The sequence below is a fragment of the Drosophila serrata genome, unplaced genomic scaffold (genome assembly GCF_035046125.1).
Source record: "Drosophila serrata isolate PLE 108 unplaced genomic scaffold, ASM3504612v1 contig_56, whole genome shotgun sequence".
NCBI lineage: Eukaryota > Metazoa > Arthropoda > Insecta > Diptera > Drosophilidae > Drosophila > Drosophila serrata.
Genome location: NW_028256954.1, coordinates 42084 through 50438, shown reverse-complemented (window position 1 = coordinate 50438; position 8355 = coordinate 42084). Strand labels below are relative to the sequence as shown.

The 8355-nt window shown below is 34.8% G+C and overlaps 2 long non-coding RNA genes across 2 annotated transcripts; one reads left to right on the top strand and one right to left on the bottom strand.

The window, feature by feature from the left end:
* Positions 1 to 27: 27 nt before the first annotated feature.
* On the bottom strand, positions 28 to 919 carry LOC147644947 (uncharacterized). The gene is made up of 2 exons (XR_015272592.1): positions 785 to 919; positions 28 to 716 (listed from the first exon to the last, which is right to left on the bottom strand). It is a non-coding gene; the product is annotated as an uncharacterized LOC147644947 (long non-coding RNA).
* LOC147644946 (uncharacterized) lies at positions 741 to 1929 on the top strand. The gene is made up of 2 exons (XR_015272590.1): positions 741 to 849; positions 1745 to 1929. It is a non-coding gene; the product is annotated as an uncharacterized LOC147644946 (long non-coding RNA).
* The last annotated feature ends 6426 nt before the right edge of the window (positions 1930 to 8355 follow it).

Sequence of the window (8355 nt, the reverse complement as noted above, 5' to 3'; positions counted from 1 at the left end):
TTCACTGATAAAAATAATATTTTCCACTACGATTCCTGAAACCGAAATTTTTATTTCATAATTGTTTTAGTATTTTTTGGGAAAGTCAAAAATTAAAATCGCATAATTTTGTCTAAAATGCATTAATTTCAACTCGGAAACCACTCGTTTGTTAGTTGTTCGGCGCTTAACAAATCTGCATACTAAATTGAACTTTTCAAGAAATCCAATTTTTTTTGTAGATTTTTTACAATTTTAATGATGTAACCCCTTTCATTTTTTAGGAAAAATTGGGAAAGTCAGTTTTGCAATCTGAGATGGCCAGAAAGATTCGCCTGTTAATATTGATTAAGAATATATATGATTTATAGGGTCGGAAATGAATCCTTCACTGATAAAAATTATATTTTCCCTCTGTTGCAGTTCGAGAGATGGCGCTTATTCTCTATCTCTCTCTGTTGCAGCTAAAGAGGTAGCTCTTTCCCTCTCGCTCTCTTTCTCTGGTATCATTGATCGGGAAGTATAAATAGAGGTGCTTTGATCGCCGCGATCTCAGTCTGTCCTAGGGGTACCTAGTGTTAACATCGATAGTGATAGTGATGGTGATTACCCTTCGACCTAAAATATATGACGTGGCCAACGGAACACATCCTGATAAACCGGAAGAGATCTTCGGTACCCTGATAATTCTAATTGAAGTCACCACGATTATAAGTCAATACTGGAAGGAATTACATCTAAAGTGATAGTGAAAGCAGAACACTTCGATGAATCCATATCGTAAGATGATACTTAATTAACTCACCAGGAATATAACTCTACATCGGAAGGAATTAAGCAATGATGAAAGATGACGTGTCCTCTACTGGGGTAAGTGTTTACTTTGACAATTTATCATTATTATATTTTAAACATTAAGAGATGCTATAGGAGTGATCAGGCCTAGGTCTAGAATAAGATGTGCTAGCTATGAATTTATTTTCTCATGAAATGGCTCCTTCACTGATTAAAATAATATTTTCCACTACGATTCCTGAAACCGAAATTTTTATTTCATAATTGTTTTAGTATTTTTTGGGAAAGTCAAAAATTAAAATCGCATATTTTGTCTAAAATGCATTAATTTCAACTCGGAAACCACTCCTTTGTTAGTTGTTCGGCGCTTAACAAATCTGCGTTCTAAATTGAACTTTTTTAGAAATCCAATTTTTTTTTTAGATTTTTTACAATTTTAATGATGTAACCCCTTTCATTTTTTAGGAAAAATTGGGAAAGTCAGTTTTGCAATCTGAGATGGCCAGAAAGATTCGCCTGTTAATGTTGATTAAGAATATATATGATTTATAGGGTCGGAAATGAATCCTTCACTGATAAAAATTATATTTTCCACTACGATTTCTGAAACCGAAATTTTTATTTCATAATTGATTTAGTATTTTTTGGGAAAGTCAAAAATTAAAATCGCATAATTTTGTCTAAAATGCATTAATTTCAACTCGGAAACCACTCGTTTGTTAGTTGTTCGGCGCTTAACAAATCTGCATACTAAATTGAACTTTTCAAGAAATCCAATTTTTTTTGTAGATTTTTTACAATTTTAATGATGTAACCCCTTTCATTTTTTAGGAAAAATTGGGAAAGTCAGTTTTGCAATCTGAGATGGCCAGAAAGATTCGCCTGTTAATGTTGATTAAGAATATATATGATTTATAGGGTCGGAAATGAATCCTTCACTGATAAAAATTATATTTTCCCTCTGTTGCAGTTCGAGAGATGGCGCTTATTCTCTATCTCTCTCTGTTGCAGCTAAAGAGGTAGCTCTTTCCCTCTCGCTCTCTTTCTCTGGTATCATTGATCGGGAAGTATAAATAGAGGTGCTTTGATCGCCGCGATCTCAGTCTGTCCTAGGGGTACCTAGTGTTAACATCGATAGTAATAGTGATGGTGATTACCCTTCGACCTAAAATATATGACGTGGCCAACGGATGTAAAATTTGTTTGGCTTTGTCGAGTGTCATTACATTATATTGAATTGTTGTAATGGAGTTACCGAATATTGTTGAATGCTCTACTTTATTGTTATCGGATTTAATGAAAATTATTTGTTTTTTGAAATAGTTTATTGGTTTTTCTGTTAAATGAATTAGGTTACTATTATCTTCTTCTGCACTATGTTGAGTAACTTCACTATGGTGATTTTCTTCAATTTTAATTTTTGATAATGCATCAGCAACTGAATTTCCTTTCCCTTTAATATAATCGATTTTAAATTGGTATTCGTTTAACTTGGCTTTCCATCTTTGTAACTTGGCATTTGGTTCTTTTAAAGTATGCAGCCATCTAAGAGGTTGATGGTCACTAGCAATGAGGAAATGTCGTCCTAGTAAATAATGTCGAAAAGTTTTAGTGGCCCAAACAATGGCAAGTAATTCCTTTTCGATAGCACTGTAATTTAATTCATGTTCATTAAGTGTTCTGCTAATAAAGGATATAGGATGACCATTTTGAGAAAGTACGGCTCCAAGGGCTAGATTACTGGCATCTGTGGTTAAAGTGAATTTTTTTTCGAAATCGGGTAATTGGAGAATTGGTTCTCTAATTATTAATGTTTTAAGTTTTTTGAATGCTTCTATGTAATCGATATTTTGTGTATCTATTTTTGATCATTTTTTTTTAAACATTTCGTCATTGGTTTTGCTATGTCTGCGTAGTTTGGGATAAATTTACGATAATAACCGGTTAATCCAAGGAAAGCTCTGATCTCTTTTACTTTTGTTGGAATTGGATATGAAACTATGGCTTTAACTTTAAGGGGGTTTGGTTTTATACCATTGGGGGTTACGATGTGTCCAAGAAAACTAGCTTCCTTTTTTAAGAATTCACATTTGTCTAACTGTAACTTTAAATTTGCTTCTGCACGTTTGGAAAAAACTAGCTGTAATGAATTTAAATGTTCGGTAAGGGATGTGGAAAAAATTATGATGTCATCTAAATACACTAAACAGTGTTTATTGAGCAACGGTCGAAGGATATTATTCATACACCTTTGAAAAGTAGCAGGTGCATTTCTAAGGCCAAATGGCATTCGAAGGTATTCGTAATGACCGCTTTTGGTGGAGAATGCAGTTTTAGGTATTGATTCTGAGTCCATTTCTATTTGCTGAAATCCCTTTGCCAAATCGATAATTGTAAAATATTGGCATTTACCTAGTTTACCAAGGATTTCGTCCATGTTTGGTATAGGATATCTGTCGGGAATAGTTATTTTATTCAGCTTTCTATAATCAATTACTACTCTATACTTAATTTTTCCAGATGCATCATGTTTTTTGGCTACTACCCAGGTAGGACTATTGTATGGTGAATTACTTTCCCTAATTAATCCCTGATTAAGCATTTCCTGTACTTGGTTATCGACTTCAATTTTGTGCGCTTGAGCAAGTGGGTACTGTTTTGAATAAATTGGGGAGTTATGTGTTGTATTTAATACGTGTTTAATGGTATTTGTAAATGTTAGATTGTCTCCTTCTTCATATTGAAGATTTTTTAATTTATTTAATAAGCCTTTCAACTTTGAAGTTTCCTCCTGATTCAGGTGATCTAATCGAAATAATCCAAAATCAATTTTTTTTTGTTGATTCCTGAGGTGGTTTTTTAATTGGTTCTATTGGCTTTCGGATATAAAAATTGTGATTCTTTTCTGATTTTGAAGTTATTAATTTATATGTTTTATCAAAAAGGGTAACTGTGCTATTATTGTAATTTATAATTGATTGTGCATTTTTCAACAATTTTCTGCCAATTAGTATATCATAATTATTAGAAAAATTGTGTACATAAAATGGTTCAGTTGTTTTAGAAATACTATTGCTGGGTAACAAAATTAAATTGTTCAATGTAATAGGGCCATTTGATGTCAAAACTTCGCATATAGTATTTTGAATAGGAAGACAAAATATATTTTTATTGATCATATTTATTGTGGGTCCTGTGTCTATAAGGCAATTGTATGTGCAACCTTTGTATGCTATTTCTACGTTTTGGTGTTGTCCGGGGCTGTTAACCGAAAATTTTCGTTTGGTTCTGAGCTATTTAGATTTTGTTCATCTTTATTTTGGGTGTATTGGACCTGTTGTTGCTGTTGTTGTTCATTAATCAACCTATGGTATTGATTGTGGTCATAATACTGTTGTTCATAATAATTAGGTTGTATTTCTTCGTATTCGTGTTCGTGTGCGTCTTGAAATCTCAATTCGTCAATAGACATTTTGGTTTGTTCACTGTCCGATGGTCTTAGTCGTTTGGTAACCGGGAAGTTAGTATTTTTAGATGTAGAGGGTTGTTGTTGTTGAGGGTATGTATTTCCTTTAAAATGTACTGTTTGAGGATTTTGAATTTTATTTGAATATTGTGGAAAAGGATTTTTGTGAGTAAATGGTTGTGTGTTCATGTATTGGTTGGGTCCGAAATGATTTGGCCACATAGTTTGGTTGTAAAGTATCTGTTGTGTATAGGTGGGTCTAAATGATTGCGTGTATTGATTAAAATTAGGTTGGAATGGTTGAGAATATTGTGGGTAACTTGGTCGATATTGGGTTTGTGTATTTGTATTGAATTTGTGTGGTTTAGAATTCTGATTAGGGTTTGAGTTTTTATTACGATTTTCTGGAATTTTATTTAATTCAAAATTAACATGTTCTTCATATATTCCCTCATTTTGTGCGATAGTGATTAATGATCTTAAGTCTTCAATGTTATGATGAGCCAAAATAGTAAATAATTGTATTGGTAATTTTCTGATCAATATTTTAATGGAATCTTTAATCGCCTAAATATAAAAAAGAAAATCTGGCTGGTTACCTTCTAGATGCAATTTCGAAATTAGTACTTGACGTCGTCTTTCTGCTTCTTCGCAGAATGCTCTCAGATTTCCCTTGTAAGGTGTCTCCCTGAAGTTCTCCAGTAGTTTGTAGTTCGGTGTTTGGGGTTTAAATTCTGCAACTAGTCTCGATCTAAAGGTAAGCCAATCTTCAATGTTCGGAAGGCCCAATGATCGTGTTACGTGTCCGTCCAAGTTTCTTTCGATGGCTCCAAGAAGAATCCTCTGTTGTCGCACATCATTAGTTTGGTAGAGTGAAATTTCATAGTCCACTCTGCTGACGAAAGTGTAGAGAGTTTCTGGATCACCCTTAAATGGCATGATGTCTTTTAGTTGCCGACGAGCTTCAGCAAGGTTGTTGTCGCTTAGTGCAACGATTTGGGGTGCAGCGATAACTGGATGTGCCATTGTTGTAGAAAATTTGTTGTTATCTTCTATCTTCTATCTTCTATATATATAAAAATGAATTGCTGTTCGTTAGTCTCGCTAAAACTCGAGAATGGCTGAACGGATTTATCTTATCTTGGTCTTGAATTATTCGTGGAGGTCTAGGGAAGGTTTAAAAGGTGAGAAAAATTCGATTAATTGCCGGGAAAATCCTCAAAACAGTATTTTTCTATTTCCCATACAAACGTTTTCTAAATAAAATGGAGAGTCATCTACCGCCCTCTACAGGCAGCCAAAGCATTTCCTGTCAAACATTCAAAACATATTGAAATAAGGAAATTTTATTTTTTTGTTCAGGTTCAGTAAGAAACGAAGTCATGCCACCCAAGAAGTCGAGTTTGGGTCGTCGTAATCGCAATACAGAAGCAAAAAGACGTAAGATTACGAATATGACTGACGAAGAACGGGCCTCCATCCGAGAGACTGAGCGGCTGAGAGCAATGCAGATGCACTATGAAGAATCAGCAGAAAGACGGGCAGATAGGCTTGAGAGAAAACGATTAAAAGTTAGACAGTCGCGTTCTGCAGCAATCGATTTGATTCACTCTCAAAATAATGAACGCGACAGGGCAAGGGTAGCTGAAGCGCGTTTACAGCTTGCAGAAGATCAGATATAATCCAACTATTGATTACAGCACGAATCGAATGTCGTTATTGGCCGGATGCATCAGGTCTGCATATACTGTCAGGCCTCTTAGATTGAATCAGACGAAACTTCGGTCCGAGGAATATATCCATTTGCGGGATGCTGTGATGAATGCTGCAACTCTTTTGAAGGATGGTAAAACTACTAATTCTATTTTTAAACTTCCACTATCCGTCAATCTTGAACAACAATCTACATGTTCAATACGCAAAAATGGACCTATTGCTTTTAAGAAATTTAAACCCTCCGAGCATGTGTAATGGGACGAGGCTGCTTATTAAGGAGTTAAAGGACAATTTATTAGTAGTAAATATTATCACTGGCCCAGCAAGTGGTCAACTAGCTCATATACCGAGGATACCGATGATCCCAACTGATCTGCCAATCCCATTTAAACGGCTTCAATTTCCGGTAAAAACATCTTTCGCATTAACAATTAACAAGTCCCAAGGCCAAACCTTCGTATTAGTAGGGATCGATCTGCGAAATAAATGTTTTACTCATGGTCAACTGTATGTTGGTCTATCGCGAGTCGGAGCCCCTGAAAATCAATTTATTTTGCTGCCACAAAATAAAAAAAAAAATCAAATATTGTTTACAGAGAAGCACTAACTAAATAAATGTATTTTCTTTTAGGGTTATGACCTCAATAATTGAAAAAAAAAAATAAATAAAAAAAAGGATGAATATGTTTCATATTATTATTATTATTATGAATGTGTTAAAATTGACTAATCTAAATGTAATGTTTAATTCCCGTGCGAAGCAGTTGTTAGACATTGGAAATAATAAAGTTGCAGTGGACACCTCGACCGGATTCATCACATTACCTACAGATTTCTGTCACATCACAGACTCAAAAGTGGAGCTTATTCAGCGAGTTTTCCCAGATATAGCGCAAAAGTTCAATAACCATAATTGGCTGGGTGAACGAGCAATATTAGCAGCGAAAAATAAAGATGTCGAGGATCTTAATGCGACCATTCAGAATTTTCTTCCAGGACAGTTGGTTTCCTTCAAATCAGTCGACACCGTAATGAACCAGGATGACGTAGTCAACTATCCCACTGAGTTTTTAAATTCACTGGAATTGCCTGGATTACCACCTCACAATTTGCAGTTAAAAGTGGGATCAGTTGTCATCATGCTGCGTAACATTAATCAACCTCGACTATGCAATCGAACAAGACTGGCTGTGAAAAGACTGATGAATAACGTCATTGAGGCGACAATCATAAAAGGAAAATACAAAGGAGAGGATGTCTTGATCCCGCGGATACCGATGATTCCAACGGACTTACCATTCGATTTTAAACGGTTACAATTTCAAGTGCGTCTGGCCTTTGCGATGACCATAAATAAATCGCAAGGACAGTCGTTAGAAGTTTGTGGAATCAACTTGGAGTTTCCCTGTTTCGCGCATGGACAATTATACGTCGCGTGTTCGCGCGTCGGAAAACCGTCTTCTTTGTTTATTTACGCACCACAAAACAAAACAAAAAATATAGTTTATGAGAAAGCTTTAAATTAATTAACAGACTGTATTTTAACAGTGTGTGTCTGTGAATATCAAATTTAAACCTTATAAATAGCCAGTATTTCAGGATGAGGCAGTACGAAGTCTGCCGGGTCAGCTAGTAGTAAAATAAAAATTTATTTTAGTTTTATTTTTGATTTCACTTTTTAAAGTTGAAGTGTTTGTTTAAATTAATTTTCTTAAAATTTATTTGTTGTTATTAACTGTTAGGTGCCGTTGGACTTATTGTGTTTTTGTTTTGTTCTGTTCTTCCACTTTTTGTTGGACAACCGAATTGGAAGTATAATCCAAGTTGAAGTGTTTTAAAATGTTTTGCGTAATTATTGTTCGAGAACTGAATTATAAAATTAAATTTATTTTTCACTCAAGGTTCTTATTTTTGGATACTTTTTGTATGCTACCGACTGCGCCAGTGAAGTGTTTCTGTTTTGTGAGTCGAACTTATGTCCCGTCAGTTGACTAAGGACAACGCTAAGTTCAATTAATAAAACGAATATTCCGCTTCACGTCTTTATTCAAATGATCTCAGCTTAAGACTAAATTATTGGGACAAAAATCTTACTTCTACTGCCCTTTGTTTACAAAAGTTGGGGAGCGAGATCGCCCGCTTGGGATATTGATTGAGAAGGAGCATTGCTTGCTCCGGATGTGGATTGTTTACATTGGTTCAGCGTGGGATCGCCTACGCTGCAGATTCATATTTCTTGGAACATAACAGAATTTGTGAATATGTCACTATATAAGCTTCCGCGTGCCGAAGTTAGCTTCCTTTCTAGTTTTTTAATATAAATATATGTATATAACTCGCTGAACCCTGCCACGTTTTTTTGTGGCATATTGTGGTTGCACGCACAAGAAATAACTCAA